Source organism: Furipterus horrens, unplaced genomic scaffold (assembly GCF_987537825.1).
Source record: "Furipterus horrens unplaced genomic scaffold, mFurHor1.1.pri manual_scaffold_12, whole genome shotgun sequence".
Lineage (NCBI taxonomy): Eukaryota > Metazoa > Chordata > Mammalia > Chiroptera > Furipteridae > Furipterus > Furipterus horrens.
Window position 1 is genome coordinate 87095325 of NW_028327182.1, and position 16508 is coordinate 87111832.

At 37.1% G+C, this 16508-nt stretch overlaps 1 protein-coding gene across 3 annotated transcripts in view; it reads left to right on the plus strand.

Annotated features, from left to right (window-relative positions):
- The window catches only part of TUSC3 (tumor suppressor candidate 3), a 119356-nt gene that overhangs the window by 66067 nt on the left and 36781 nt on the right, over positions 1-16508 (plus strand). The window lies entirely within an intron of this gene.

Sequence of the window (16508 nt, forward strand, 5' to 3'; positions counted from 1 at the left end):
AAATTAAAACATTATTAAGAACTTTGGCAGTCATTGTTTTAGAATGCTAGGAACTGTTTGCCACAAAATTAAAAGTGAAATTGATGTGCAGTTAAATCACTGGCAGAGTTCACATTATTCACTGCTGCCGAATTCACATAACTTGGTTGTCTTCCCTTTACTTTTGGTTGGTGGGAAATATTGTAATAGATCAGTTTTGCAAAATACTGTCTTTGAGGCTTAAGTCTTAGGTTGGTGAAGGTTAGTAACCATTTGAAAATGTGCCTTTTTTGTTTTGGAAAGTATACAGATTTTGAGAGAACAATGTAATGATGTCTTTCATGGACCTGTCACCAAGCTTAATTGATTACCAACCCATGACCAATAGCGTTTCACCCATTCTCCTGCCCAGTCCTCTTTACTTGCTGTTGGATTCATTGAACTGTCATTTCATTTCACACAAATATTTCAGTAGGTTTTTCTAAAAAGATGTTAAAAATTATAACCATAATACTATCACACCTAGAAAAATAATTGCTAATTTCTAAAACTGCAGTTCTGAACAGAATAAGATTTATCATATGGTGAAATAATGTTATAGATTCCTTATAAATATAAATGTATATAGTGTAAGCTTATGAGGTTTTTATCTTCATTGTTTATAGTAATTTAAATATTTCCAGTATTAAAGAAAGCTAACAAGTTATGTGTATTTCATCTTCCTACATTGTTTGTGGCTTTCTCTGAACTTCTTTGTGGAATGGTATTATAGGGATATAATTCAATTGATTCTTTGCAGGTTCCCCAAAATACCCAGTCGTGTTTTAGGGATGAGTTGCAAATAATCAGAATTACAGTCATTGATGCTCCGTAACTCTGTAGTCTCATATGGTTGTGAACATTTTCAGATTTCTCCTGTAGATAAATGGCAAGGGTACGGAGACAACATTGGACTCTGGGTGATGAGCTGCCATAGTAATTCCAACATGATTTTTGCTATTCGTATATATTTTTGAAATCTGTCATTAGAGAGAGGAGTAATTTGAGTGACTTTAATATTCAGAATTAAATTATAAAAAATTGGAAGCCATTGTTGAGCAATAAATTATTGCCTTACCTTCAAGGCTTCACACAAATGCTTGTAGAAATTGTCATGGCCTTTAGGGAAAAGCACTGTGATGGCCCAGACAACACATTAGTAAAATATGTTTTTCTGTAATTTTAAAAGGGAAAACTTTTAGCTTTTCAATGTCTTAATCAAAAGTAATAGAACTGCTGAACTTTAAGTCTATAACCAAACTATTTAAAAGATGTATTTTGTCCTAAACTTTTCACCCCTTTATATTTGAATAGAGTATTAGGAATTGAAGGGAAAAAATTCATAAAGGTCTTGGAAATACGGGAACTTCTTGCTACAAAGACAATCGCATGAGTATACTGTTGGCCAAAGAGATGTGGGTACAATTTTAGGTTTACGTGAGATGTTAATTGCTAAGCAGTATAGCCAAGGCCTTAAGGCTGCCTCTATAGCACCTTGGAAAGGAGCAGAAGAACTTTGCCCATGAGCATATAACTTTTCTTGTTTTCCCTTTTAACATATTTTAGCAAAACTTTCTGCTTTTTTATATGCATAATGTCAGCATACATTGAAATAGGAAATTGTGGTTTAAGTTTTGTTTTAATGAGCTGATTTGCATAATGTCTTGTATTACTGGAACAAAACAGAAGATTAACTTTGCTTTATAAAGTGAAATGATTACTGGTTCAGGATTTTTACTTTAAACAATGATTGTCCAGTAGAATGGTAATAGTAAATGTTTTTCTTTATAATACATGTGTTTAAATTTCAAGCTGTAACTTGAAAAGTCACACTATCCTATAGTTGTTTTCCAAATAACTTAATGAGGCTTTTATATAGCCCTTTCAGTGGTATAGAATAAAATTTTACAGATGAGGAAAAGTAATATTCCAAGAAAAGGCAGTAAAGATAAGATTAGAATGGTGTGTGTTGTAACAGGATTAAGAGTCATTTGAGGACTAAGTTGATGGTAATTATATTTCAAAATAATTTAGTCTAATGTTTATACAGATATTGTTACTAATAGTGAGTGGTTAAAGTTTAAATCTTGATGTTGAAATTCTAAGAAATCTAAGGATCTTAAATCTATAAATCACAAGTGATACCTACCAATTTCTGTAGATATTGACTAAGTAAATTGGCATGAATGTCATAAACTCTCCATAACCTTGACAAAAAATTCTTTTAATTAATACAGGTAAGCCTTAATAAGTCCCTGGAGACTTAAAGATATGTATGCATGGCCAGGTTTAGTCCTGGAATTTATTTCTCTATTATCTGCTTTTCTTGTACTTGATTGTTCCAAGTATTCTTTGAAATGTGATGCTTTGACTTTCTCTATTTCAACTTATGCCTTTACAGTTTACTTTCTGATTATAAAATTAATAAGTACTCATTATGGAAACTTAGAAAATTATAAAAAATTAGGTACCAGTGAAAGCCACCACCTCCTCAAGGAGGGAGCATATTATGTGGTTAAACAAAATGCCTACCTATAGCTAATTGGTTAGAAAATGCTGTTGCATTACGCTATTCATATATAATGACAAATAGGAAATGCAAAACATTAAAAGCCAGGCTAGACATCCAAAATATGAACAGAAAGCTTAAGTGGCCACTGAAATTGAGTGATCTTTTCTTACATTAAGCAAATATTACATATGTAAACATTCGACATACACAGTTTAACAAAAAGTATGCTTCTTCCGGTGTATACATTCCCAAGATGATGCTATAAAATAGCAGCCAAACAGAAGTGAAGAGAGATTTTTCAGGCTTGAGATGGTAGCAGACCACAGGTGCCTGATACACCTCTGTCTTCCTTCTTGTGAAAACACTGATAGAGATTCATCAAAATACAAAACAGGTGACAAAATTAGGAAGTAAAGCTATTAAGCCCAAGTGCAAAAGTACAGAACTTCCATTAACATTGGATCGATTGAAATGGACATTGGTGCACAGTTTTTGTGCTTGCGAACATCAAAGTTCATTTTAAGTTTTCACTAGTATGCTTGCATCTATTTTACCTATTCCCCAGAAATGTTGTTTTACTTCACATACGCCTCTCTTTTTTTCTTATCAAAGTGTTCTGTGTTCTGCCTCATGCTATCATGGCTGCATAGAGCTACTACTACTAGTACAAAATACAGGCTGATCCTAGATCCCACTGTTGGGCTGAAACGTGAAAAGCATTAAGGAATGTTTCAGAAGCATAAGATTCACGGCCGCTGTTATTTCTCCCACACTTTTAACTTTGGAACCCTGCTATGTTTAGGTGCAACTTTTCTTCATTTGTAAAATATCAAGGTAGATGTAAGTGATTTCTGTTCCCATGCTGCAGTAAACTTTACTGCCCTTAGAGATTAGCTGTCTTTCACAGGGAAGTGAATGAATGTTCTGGCTGTAAACCTCACGTCATACAACCAAGGATGAATTCCCGCAGTCCCTGGGACAGTTGGTAGTTCCTGGGTTCATTTTGGGGTTTCACAGCTGTGGGGCATGTACCCACTACTGACAGCAAGTGGTAGAGGCCAGGGATGCTGCTAAACATTCTGCAATGCAAAGGACAGCCACCCAACAGAGTCAGAGTGTTAAACATGAGAAGCATTGGTATAGAGCTATAGAGAACCTTAGATATAATTTTGTCATAGATATTTTGCAGCCAAGGAAGCCATCCCATCTAGTGTATCTGCTTAAAGGATCACAGTGACCTATAGTGGAATATTTAAAATTGTTGTATATATTGAATGCCATCAGTAAATATGATTGCTATGATAATGGTTTTGGTATAATCATTTTCCTTAATCTACCTTAGTAAGCATGATTTAATCTGCGACGTTTTATATGCTTTGAAAAGGTTTACGTAAGAGCACGTGAAAAAGAGTCTTTGGCCCACAAAGCTGTTTTTATGCCTTTGTCCTGAAGTGTTCAGGCAGAGGGAACCAGAAAAAGGAAAGAGGGCTGAGTTCTTCCTAAGTTCTGCCTCTCACTAGTTTCGTGATTTACAGGAAGCTACTGAGTCTCTCTCTTCCTCTGTAAGGTGAGTGTAATACTGCTTTTCTTACCTTGTTGTTCAGGAGATAAAATATGATAATGTATATATAAGCACTTCTAAAAGTCTTAGTTTCGGTTCTTTTCCAAACCAAAGACAGTGCTTCAAGGGCAAATAGTTTGTATCAGAGGAGCAGGGAGCATGGAATAGAAGTGGGGACCTCAGTCCAGGAAGGGAAGGCAGTCAGAAAAGATGCCAGATACCACTGTGGGGTCTCTGGGAAGCTCTGAAGAATGCAAGTGTTGCGGGGAGCTGAGGCATTGATACAGCTGCTCCCGTCAGTAAGTGGCCCCGGGGAAGGCATGACTTCCCCAGCCTGGCGGGCTTCAGCTGTGAGAGAGACCCAGCCAGGCTGTTCTGGGGGTGTGAGCCGGGCTGGAGCGCAGGGAGGGCGTGGGCGCCAGGGAATGCGGGCAGGGCCCCCTCAGACAGTGTCCACTGCACTATGCACTGGCCTGCCGGGTTTATTCTTTTCTATAGATTCCACAGCAGAGGAAAGAGTCATGAAGAAATCTAGTTTTGAATTGGTGTTTTTCAGATACCATGCTCTGAAAGAAATAGCAACAAATAGTACTCAAAATGTCTCACCAATTATGGGTGATTTTTAAGCCAATATCATATATGCCTTGTAAACAGTCCCTAAGGAAAATGTAAAAATGTACACATATTTAAGAATATCTTAGGGACCTATGTCCCTAAGAAATGATTTTATCCTCGTTACACATTTTAACAGTTCTTGTACAGATGAACAGATAATGCGTTTCCTTACAGTAGGTTTGTTACTGATGCTCTGTGAGGAGGGCCTGTGTTTTGAATTGTATTTGCATTTTCCTGAAGTGGTCGTGTATTGCAGCCCTCTGAGCTGTTCACCCCTGCCGCCCATGCGCCTGTAATCAGGGGCGACGCTGGCCTGAGCCGTTCCCGGGGTTCGGCCATCGACAGTCAGTCGGTATATAATGGGCCTGTGTCAGCTCTGAACTGCTGATCCGGGCTCGAACAGTTCTGTTTTCTAACTGCACCAGGCAGGCTTACTAAGGCTGAGGGGGGTGGCGCTGGGTCTTCATTTAGCTGTTTGTTTTAAAAATATTATACATATTAGTAATGTTGGTGACTTCACATTCTCATTTAGTAATTGTGGAGTAAAACATGTCTAGATGAATCTACAAATGCTACCAGAATGTTTCACTGCATTAAACTTAAAATGTTAAGTTAATATAGAGAAGTTAAAAGAAACTAAGTGCAGGCAGTGTGGCGCTGTGCTGATTTGCAGGTTTGTCGCTTTTAAGGTGCTATGTAATGGCACAAGCCCTAATGGTCCACTTAGCAGCGTGAAAGTCATTGCAAAAGCAGTCATTAATGTGTAGCTAAAGGGAAACTGTATGACTGTATAGTGACATGGGTCATAAAGGCATTTTCTGTTGTTAAGAAACAATCATTTTGAATGAAATGCATTTAATGAGCTACAGCTTATACTTAGGTTATAACTCCCAACATATATACTTTTTTTTTAAGATTTGGGTTTTATCTGGCGCCTGGGGATTGCTATGGGTTTTCCAAATATAATCCAGAAGTTCTCACTGCATTATAGTTTAGTTGTTAATAAAGCTAAGAGCTGTGTTCCACATGCAGTGCCAAAGCATTTTATGGCAAAATGGCTTGCAGCTTAATCTAGAATTTATCATTAATGAAATGGTTTCTTGGTTTTGGGCAGCCAAAACAGCCTTAGACTGATGCCGCGGGGATGTTGCGTGTGCTAGTTCTTTGAGGGACAGTTTAGTGATAAGTTGAAAATTATATAGGCTTACTTAAGCTAAATATAATTTTTTTGTATACAATATTTACAGGAATGATCACTGCATTCATTGTAATCTTCATACCACCAGCAGAGAATGTCAACACATAAAGAAAAGTTTTAAACAAAAAATAAAGAATAATACACTAAAGATATGCAGAAAGCTTATGGTGACGTTGGCAGTTGAGATTCTGCCCTTTAATTTACTCATTATTTTCCTACCCAACAAATGTTTGTTGAGGGCCCATTGAAGCTCAGGTACTGTATTTGCTGTAGTAATCCAGATCCATCCTGGAGCTCATAGACCAGGGGAGAGTGCATGGATTTGCCCACATCTCAGTCATTAAAGCCTCCCAGATTAACTTATTACTGCATTGCAGGGAATTAGAAGCTGGACCTGTTCTAGAATTTTGTTTCAGTACCATGGGCACTTCGTTGCTATGACTCTGCCTCTTACCTTTTGCAAGTTTTGCCTGATCTTTTTATTCCTTTTGATTTGTATATATATTTTTTGTCTTTCTAGTTGGCCTTTGGTAAAACACTTTGCCTTGATGGTGCCTCCTCTCCCTCTGGTTCTGACTTCCGCCTTCACAGTTCACTGTTTGCACTCTTGATCCCAAACTCGGATCTTGCTGATGACCAGTTTTTGTAGCCAACCCACGCTGCTGCTGTCCCCCTTTCAGCTGTTGTTACCTCTGATCCTGGGAGTTAAGAAGGCCCACGTGATTCTGTATCCTTACCTCCTAGTAAAGCATTTCACACACAATAAATATGAAATCAATAATAGCTGAATAGATGAATAAATCCTTCTTTGCAAATATGAACTCAAGTTATATTTTCAGCATTTCAAAATGTTAAGTGTATTTGGGAAAAAATGGTTTTGCCTCCTGTGGTTTCTTTGTACTTTGTAATTAAAACCACAAAAGCACATACACAGAGGGATGATACAACTATAAAATGAAAAAGTATTTTAATATGTCACACTTAATCTGATACAGTTAAATGTTCTGAGAATCCAGAATAAATGTGATTTCAGAGGGGAAAAAATGGAAAACAAAGAGAAGACAAGAAGAATTGACCCTCCCACAGAGAAAGGGATAAATTACATATTAACTGGTCCTACTGCTCAAACGTTTTTCAATTTTGGAAAATTATGATATTTAGTGCACTGGAAAGAGTAATGTACTGAATAGAACCCTGTGGTGTTTAAAAACCAAGGAACTTATTCTCATCCTATCAAAATTAATTTTATTAACATGATTCAAAATAAGCATATAGATTCTAGTTTTACAAAAGCATTTTAAAGTTATATTTGCTACAACTTCAAAAAGACCTTGTGACTTCTAATAGCACAATATTTTTCATTCAATGCACATTTTTCAAGCACCGTTATACTTTGAGTCTCTGTAATGCTCTAGTAATTATTGATTTAATTCGTTTTCATGTACTTGGATGGAATTAGCATTAAAATAATCACTTCAATATTCATATTATCTGCATTACCTTTAGATTAAAAGACTAGGAGCTATAGGAACATTTGTATAAAATTTAAAGATTATGTTACAGTAAAATACGTTTTAGTGAAGTAAAGGGATCAAATATTTGGTGACAGAAGATTTGGCTCTGGGTAGTGAGCACACAATGCAGTATATAGATAATGTATCATAGAATTGTAAGTTTCAAACTTATATAATGTTTTTGTTTTTTGTGTCAATAAGCATTCTTTGATTGGGGTGATTTCAGTTAATAAAGTTATATAGTTTTGAGGTACACATCACCATTTATCCCTCCACCCCTCCTTCCCCTCTGGCAGTCAGCCATGCTGCTGCTATCTCTGTCTGTGAGTCTTCTCTCATTAACCAGTGTCACCCTAATAAATTTGATTAAAAAGTTAAATGTCATTTAACAACATATGTTTAGTGCTTCTAGATATTTAAGGGGCTTTTCCCCACAAAGTCTTAAATACTACATGTCCTGTATGTCACACATATTTATCAAAACAGAATATACTGTGTTCCTCTTCTATGAAAAAAGCCACAGTATGATTTCCTTATGTAGAGGACTAAGTTATACTGTAGTTATAAATGACTTCAAAAATTTAAGAATATTTAATAACCTTAAAGGAAAGAAACAATAGATATGCCTTGGAGGAATTTCTCATTATTTTGCATCAACCATATTGAATATTTTAAAATAACAATAGATCTGCCCATATCTCTCTGCCTTTTCCTTTATTTCGCTCCCAACCATTTTCTCTCTCTCTTCAAATACTATTAAACTTTTGGTGTTGTTTTAGCTTATAGCCTAAAGTACATATGAGAATGGTGTGCAGATCACATAATGAATCAGATGTATTTTATTTTCTGTTGATTTTGGTTTAGCGTGAACACATAATGCATTTTATTTTATTATAAGTAATCTTGAAGTGACAGTACTCCTTTCTCCACATGCATAACACCCTCTTCCTCTGTCCTAGTTCTGGTGCCACTTTTTTGATGAAGTACTTTCTGTATGACTTTGGATGAATATAATGTTCTCCTGATGTCAATGGCCATGGTAGTTGTTTGTCTTATTTATTACTTTCAATTTTATATCATTTTTTTACATAATCATGTCCACTAATAAAATGAAGTGATCTTGACCACAGAATAAGAATATTCTTCATCTTTATAGCCTTCTTTATAAGACTTTATAGATTTACAACTACTTGTACTAAAGTTTAATCTATTTCAAAGGGTTTGGACTTATCCAGAAGACATTAAATATACATTTACCCCAAACTGTGTGCTGAAATACGGAATTTATACCATCAAATGTTTTATACATATTTTTAAATATTACTCGTCTCTACTAATTTATAATCTTATATCCTTAAGTATAAAAAGTCTTTTTAAAAACTGTTGAAGTTTATAATATTCCAAAGTAAGCCTTATTCTTAAAATGAATTTTATTATAAATGTACTAGCAGAGCTGCTGTGTTAATAATGCAAAAATGCTTTAATTCTCTCCCAAATAAGCAATTACTGTGAAAAGAAACCTTTTATTTCTGCCAAGAAGTAAAATTATTTTTTCCTACAGCAGTTCTTGCAAGAATCTTTTAAAAGCCATAGAAGTTAGGTAACATTACAGTTTTCTTGCACTGAAAGAATGAAAACAATATTTTAATAATGAAGTGAACATTATGAAATAAGTAGTCAGTAATTATATAATGTGCCTGAGATTTGCTTTGCAATGTATGTACTTATTAAACCTTTAAGTTACAGTTTCAGTTCAAAATGTAAACTAGACATCCTCAGGAATGCTTGTCCTATTATATGAGATTGCATCATACCATTATGCTCTTTAAGTTACATATGGATCTGGATCAATTTAATTGGATATGCAAACTAATACCTACAGCTTATTCTCATATACTCAAGTAAATGGGACCAAAGATAGTACATGCTTGAAAAAATTTATAGTATCTGATAATGTGAAAGACTACACATATAGTATAGTACCATCTTCTATCATTTTTTAAGGAGTCCTCCAGCTATTCAATTTATACAAAACCTCTCAAGCCTTACATATATGTAGGAGAAATGTCTGCATTAATATCGTGGTAAGCTCTATGGCAGCTAAATGGTTTGAAAGTATTGTGAGGGACTGAGCCAAAAGGACTCATGGACACGGACAACCATGTGGTGATTGCTGGGGGTGGGGAGTATAAGGGGACTAAATGGTAAAGGGGAAAATTACAACAGATTTGAAAAAGTATTATGTCTCAAAATAGTATCGCTATTAAGTGATTATAGTATCTGATAGTATATTTTAATATTAAAGGCATTTCCCCTGTAGCATTTCCTCATTTTTATGTGAAAATGAAGTGTTTTCCATATCTTGCATTGAGATATGTCTTCATAATATTCTTATGTTGCTTATATTTTAGTTTTCATCACTAGAAACATTATTTTCTTTAGTTTGCTTATTGGTTAATATATAAGTTCTGAAAACATGGATCATCTTCAACATATTTTAAATTACCAAGTTTATTAAAATGTATTGTAACTAAAACAAGCAATCATTTGCCTATAGTAACTCTTCAGTGAGATGTAATTTAAGTGTCCAGCTATCAGTAATTAAAATTAGCATTAATAAGGGTAGAATGGTCTGAGATAATTAATAGGGCTTCTAAAATTGCCACTTGCAAAATAATGGTGACGGAGGAGAGTGCAGCCTTCCTGTCCCCTGACAAAGATCAATGACTGGATAGCTCTCCACAAATAAAAACAGCTCTGAGAGAGCTACAGAGTCCACTTAAGAAGTTTGAGTACAGTGGAACAACAACAAAAAATCCAAAAAACCTGGAGAATAATTTTAAAGAAGAGGAGGAAGACAGCTTCATTTTGCCTGCGTCGTTCCATCACTTATGCTGCCATGTTTCAGCACTGGAAAGGATTCCCCTTTCCTAAAAGAAAGATTGAAACACTAAAGGATGAGCTGGGGCTGGGGGCATAATATACTTCTGCTCAAGATGGAGGTGTAGGTAAAAACAGCTTGCATCCTTGCACAGCCACAGCAAAAGTTACAACTAAAATTCGAAACAAAAGTCACCCAGAATCATCAGAAAATTGAGCTGTATGGAAGTCCAGCAAGCAAGGAATTAAAGAAGTCACATTCATCCAGATAGGTAGGAGAGGCAGAGACGTGGAACAGGTGGTCCCATACCCACGTGTGGTGGATAAAAATCAGGAGGGACATCTCGGGAGTGATGGGTCCCTGCCCCACACCAGACCACCCAGCCCAGGGTTCCTGTGCCAGGAAGATCGGTCCCCATAACGTCTGCCTATAAAAACCAGTGGGGGTTGGGATGGCGGAAGAAATTGCGGGATTCTTAGGCATCTTTTTAAAGCACCCATAAACAGACTTAAGACGTATGCAGACTCACTCCCTCTGGACTCCAGTAGCAGGGCAGCAGTTTGAAGGGTACCAGCAGCATATGGGGAGAAACTGAAGTGTCTAGCATCAGAGTGTGTGCCAGGGAACAACTTCCTCTTGGAAAAACTCCAGAGGCCAGGCAGCGGCCATTCTCCCTTTTCTGAGCCCTCCCCAACACAGAGCCACAGAGCGGCAACACCATATCAGAGACTCCATCAACCTGGATCACACAGTTGTCCCACCCTGCCAATTACCTGACGCTCTGCCCCATCCAACTTAGGGGTACACATTCCTACAATAGGCCATGCTACTAAGACAGGGAGTCAAAGCAGCTCTACTGCATACATGGAAACAAACACAGGGAGGCTGCCAAATTGAGGAGACAAAGAAGTATGGCCCAAATGAAAGAACAAGAAAACTCCATAGAAAGAACTAAACAAAATGGAGATAAGCAATCTATCTTATCTCCAGATGCAGAGTTCAAAACACTTGTTATCAGGATGCTCAAGGAACTCACTGGGTACCTCAACAACATAAGAAAGATCCAGGCAGAAATAAAGGTTGCACTAAGTGAAATAAAGAAAAATTTACAGAGAACCAACAATGGAGTGGATGAAGCCAATGATCAAATCAATGATTTGAAACATAAGGAAGAAAAAACATTCAATCAGAACAGCAAGAAGGAAAAATTTATTTTTAAAATATGTTTTATTGATTACGCTATTACAGTTGTCCCAAGTTTTCTCTCTTTGCCCCCCTCCACCTGGTATCCCCTTTCCCTATGGCAATCCTCCCCTTAGTTCATGTCCATGGATCGTGCATGTAAGTTCTTTGGTTTCACCATTTCCTACACTGTTAACATTTGTCTGTTTATTCTGTGCTTAACAATCTGTACTTCTTAACCCCTGCACCTTTTCTCCCAGTCTCCCCCTTCTCCCTCCGCCTATTTGCTTAATTTGTTTTTTAGATTTAATTGTTGATAGTTGTGAATTTATTGCCATTTTAATGTTACAGTTTAAATTTATTGGGGTGACAATGCTTAATAATATTATATCATTTCAAGTGTACATTTCTGTGATACATGATCTGTATATTGCATTGGGCTACGGCCATAGCACCCTGAATGCCCCAGTCTCGTCTGGTCTCAGAAGCTAAGCAGGGCTGACCCTGGTTAGTACTTGGATAGGAAGTGACTGCTTCTTGAATTGCTTATACACCTGTGCAACTCCGCAGTGATCACAGAGTCAGGGAGACATGACACCACCAACGCAAAACAGAAAATCCCCTCTAACAAGCCCCAGGGAAATGGAGATCTGGCCATTGCTCAACAAAGAACAGAATTTTCTTGTGTTCTGAAAAAAAAAATCCAGAACTGAGGAATAAGGTGCTGAACCAAAGAACTGAATAGAAAATTTCTACAGCAGGCTTGACCAAACAGAGAAAAATTAGTGAGCTAGAAACAGATTAATTGAAATCATCCAATCAAAGGAAAAAAATGAAAATAGATAAAAAAGAATGAAGAAGTCCTATAAGACCTATGAGACAAAAGATGTAATGTATGGATCATTGGACCTCCAGAAGAAGAAGAGAGAAGGAAAGGGGAAGGGGATGAAAGCTTATTTAAATAAATTATAGCTGAAAACATCCCAAACATCGGGAGAGATTTGGATACCCAAGTTCTGAAGCTAATAGTAACCCCAGAATTTCAGTTAAAAAGATCTTCTATAAGACACATTATAATAAAATGTCTAAAATGAAAGACAGGATTTTAAAAGCATCAAGAAAAAATATCTCATGCAAGGTAATCCCCAGAAGGCTAACAGCAAATTTGTCAGCAAAGACCTTGCAGGCCACGAGAGAGCGATGATATATTCAAGTGCAGAAGAAAGAGGCCACCCAGCCAGGATCCTTCACCCACCAGTTGTCCTTTGAAATGAGAGTGAGATAAAGACAGTCCTTAATCAACAGCTGAGGGCATCTGTCATTAGAACTGCCTTACAGAATGATAAAAAGTTCTTCAAGCTGAGCCCAAAGGATGCTAATGAGCAACACTGAAAACACACAAAACACCAGCAAAGGTGAGCATATTGTCAGATTCCAAATACCCTGATCTTGTAATGTGGTGTGTTAACTACTTTAGTATAAAGGTTAAAGGACAAAAGTATTAAGTTTGTACATGTGGTCGAAGTTAAATTATTATCAGGGTAAAATAAACTGATAAATATATATGTGATGTTTTATGTAAGCCTCGTGCTTATCAAAAAGTAAGAACCTACAGTACAGTCGCAATCTTGTTTATCCATGAGAAAGAAGGAAATGCTACCATTCTGGACAACTTGGATGAACCCTGAGGACATTATGCTGAGTGAACTAAGCCAGGCAGATAAAGGCAAATACACTGTGATATAACATATATGTCAAATTAAAAAAAAAAAAAAAAAACTTAGAGAAATAGAGAGTGATGGTTATCAGGGGAAAATATTGGCCAAAAGGTACAAACTTCCAGGTATAAGATGTATAAGTTCTGGGGATATGATTTATAGCAGGGTGGATAGAGTTGACGACACTGTATTATATATTTGAAAGTTTGTAAGCAAGCAGATCCTCAGCATTCTTACCACAAATAAGTAAGTAAATAAAAGAACTGGTAATTATGTGACTGGATAGAGGTGTTGGCTAGTTCTGTAGGGTTAATCATTTTCAATATGTTTATCAAATCAACAGGCTATATATATTAAACTTATACAGTATTATATGTCAATTTTGTCTCAATAAAGCTGGAAAAATACTGCAGAGAAAACTTTTTGTAAGAAGTGCTACTTGCTGCAGAAAGGAATTTAAATGCAGAATGAAGCTTGCTTCCTTATTAATAATGGTTGGATTTCCTAATGAATTTTAGATATTGATAGTGCATGACTTTTTTCTCTTATAAAAGTTTGGACAAGAATGACAAGCCATTGAACTACGTGGCTTGTTAGAGTTAGTGCAGGTCACAGAGAGAATAGGCTTTCTATTAGGCCATAACTAAAGCCCTGGAAAAATCTAATTCTATGTTTATAAAGCACTTAAGAGTCATAATAGAACTTTAAAAATAATTTTTTGGACCAAATAGTTGTCCTTCCAATAAATGCCATAGAGGCAAGAGTTACACAAACAACAAAAATCCATAAAAATGTCTTGCTGGCTCAATCTTTATAAGCAGGATTTGGGTCAGCATTAATAATATCCTAATATTGTAGTCTGCTTAGAGCGTACACTTGACTAGAAACCACTGTTGGTTGTACAGACTGAATATAACCTTGTCCTAAATTGCGGTGCCAGGAGCCAGCCTAGGTGACGCTGTTACAAGCACCCAAACCCACTGAAATCCAAATAACCTGAGTCTGGGGAAGCAGTGGCACGCATGCAGGAAAAATGAAGTTCCTCAATGCCCCACCAGCAGAAATATTTGCATTTCAAATCAGTTCTGTTCAATTCAGTGAATAACTGTTGTGTGACTTTCACTCCTTGTTGCTCTGGCATTAGATCAATATTTGAGGCTTAATTCTTGCTTTCATGAATTCTACAACTTAGTTAGAAAGGTAAGGATGCAGTTCATTTCTTATAAGTGCGACAAGAGCTCTAATCATGGTAAAAGCCAAGTGTGTGGGCACGGACTAAGGAGGAATAAAAGGCCTTTTCCCTCAGGGGGGAGTTGTAAGAAAACAAATAGTTGATCAGTTAAAGGACAAGTGGAAAGTATATTCAGGATAGAGAGGACAGAATGAACAAAGGCCATATGCCTTGTTCAGAAAACAAAGTAATTTGATGTGATCCGGGCCTGTGAGTGTTGACAAATGAGGCTATGAAGGCATCTTGGTGCTAAATAATGGAGGACTTTGAAACCGTTTTGGCAATTTTCTCTTAATCATATGAGCCCTAGGAAATCCTGAGATGATTTGAAGAATTAGTGACCTGAGAAGATGTTTGCCTAAAAGTTATATTTTTATTTTTCCTTGTATTGGTCCTTTAGCTAGAAAGAGCAGGCTTTTATTGGACCTTTTTAAAAATCTGCTCCCACCGATGTTTCTGACTTGTTGGCTTCTCCAATATCATTTGGCCCAGGACGTCGGTCGAAGTGCAAAGAAAACCCAAGGAAGTTCATTGTCATACTTACTGTTCGTTGGTTCTTAAGATCCCCAGCCTGTATGCTTTTGCTCTGCCTTTCATAGTCTTTTATGTTTGTTTTATGTGTAACATCCAGGATTCAGAGCAGTACTTAACATCTTGCTCAGAATCAAAAGTCTTAAATTGACTTTAAAAATTTTGTATGAACATAAAATGTATAAAGAGTTGTATTTGTAACCCCCCCATGGGTTTCTTCAGGCCCTTCACACTTACATCTCTCTCCCTCAAGGAAGCCACTGTTCAGATTTAATCACCATAGATTAATTTTCCTGTGCTTCAAAAAGAAATCACATGTATGTGTCTGGATAGTGTACTGAATATTTTTGAGATTGAAGCGGATATGTAACATGTCTTGTAAGTGTGTGTGTGTATATATATATATATATATATATATATATATACATATATATATATATATAGTCAGAGAAGGAAAACTCTGATTCCAAAAAACCTCCGCTGCCTTGCGGCATACCTCTTCAGGGGAAAGGCTAAGGGAGTAAACCCCGACAGAAAATCCGGAGCCGGAGTCCCTAAGGCGGTTTGACGTTGTAGTCAACACCGGCAACTCCTGCAGCGCACCTGAAGCCAAGCTGTATTGACTCCGTCTTTCCCTTGGATCCTTCAGCTGCGAAGAGAGGGGGGGTCTGCTGCATGGGCAACAGCAGATCCTCCATATCACCCTGCCCAGGCTCTGTAGCTTCAGCTTCACTGGAGAGGACACTCCAGCGTCATCGCAAGATGTCGATTCAACACGGGAGGAGACATATACCGTGTCACTCCCGAGTTGGACTGCACAGCCATTCTCGGCAGTGCAGATAGACTCTTAAGAAGCTACACCATCGTCTCTCGAGACGGACGGCTGCCGACGATATATATAGTTGAAAATTTTAAGTCATAAAACAATACGTTACGTGTAATGTTTTAGGGAGGAAGTAAATTTGGGAGTAGATACAGTCAGTGTTTTGGGGTCAAGGAGTACATGATGGATCAGTGTAGATGTTTGTGCGTGGGGATGTTGAACTCCCCACAGTGTCACCAGACAACCTGTTAATAAGGCTAAATGCATTAGGATTTAACCACAGAAAGTCTTCACAATTTCTTAGAAGTAGGAGGATATTTATAGAATCTTGGGTTCTGGACCCAAATGGTTTGTTGGACATGGTGAGGCGAGAATCTTAAAGTAAGCTGTTTGTCCGGGTGTGCGGACTATTGTCTCTGTTAAATCGATCTGTAAGAATTTCCTGAAGCAAACAGTGAGGTCACTTTTTTGGTTTATAACCTTCTCTTTGCCAAACAAAGATCTCTTTGAACAAACACACTAAGTCAGGTTAACACAGATGGTCTCAGTTCTCAGAGATAAGTCACAAGATTGTTGATAACTTTCAAGTTATTGAGGCTGCGTCCAAGGTAATAGCAGTGTGATGAGAGGGAGAGAACCTCTACATGAGGAACCAATACCGTGTGTGGAGTAAAAATAGAGAGATTGTTTTTGGGTCCTGATGGGACTTAGTTTTGAACTTTGG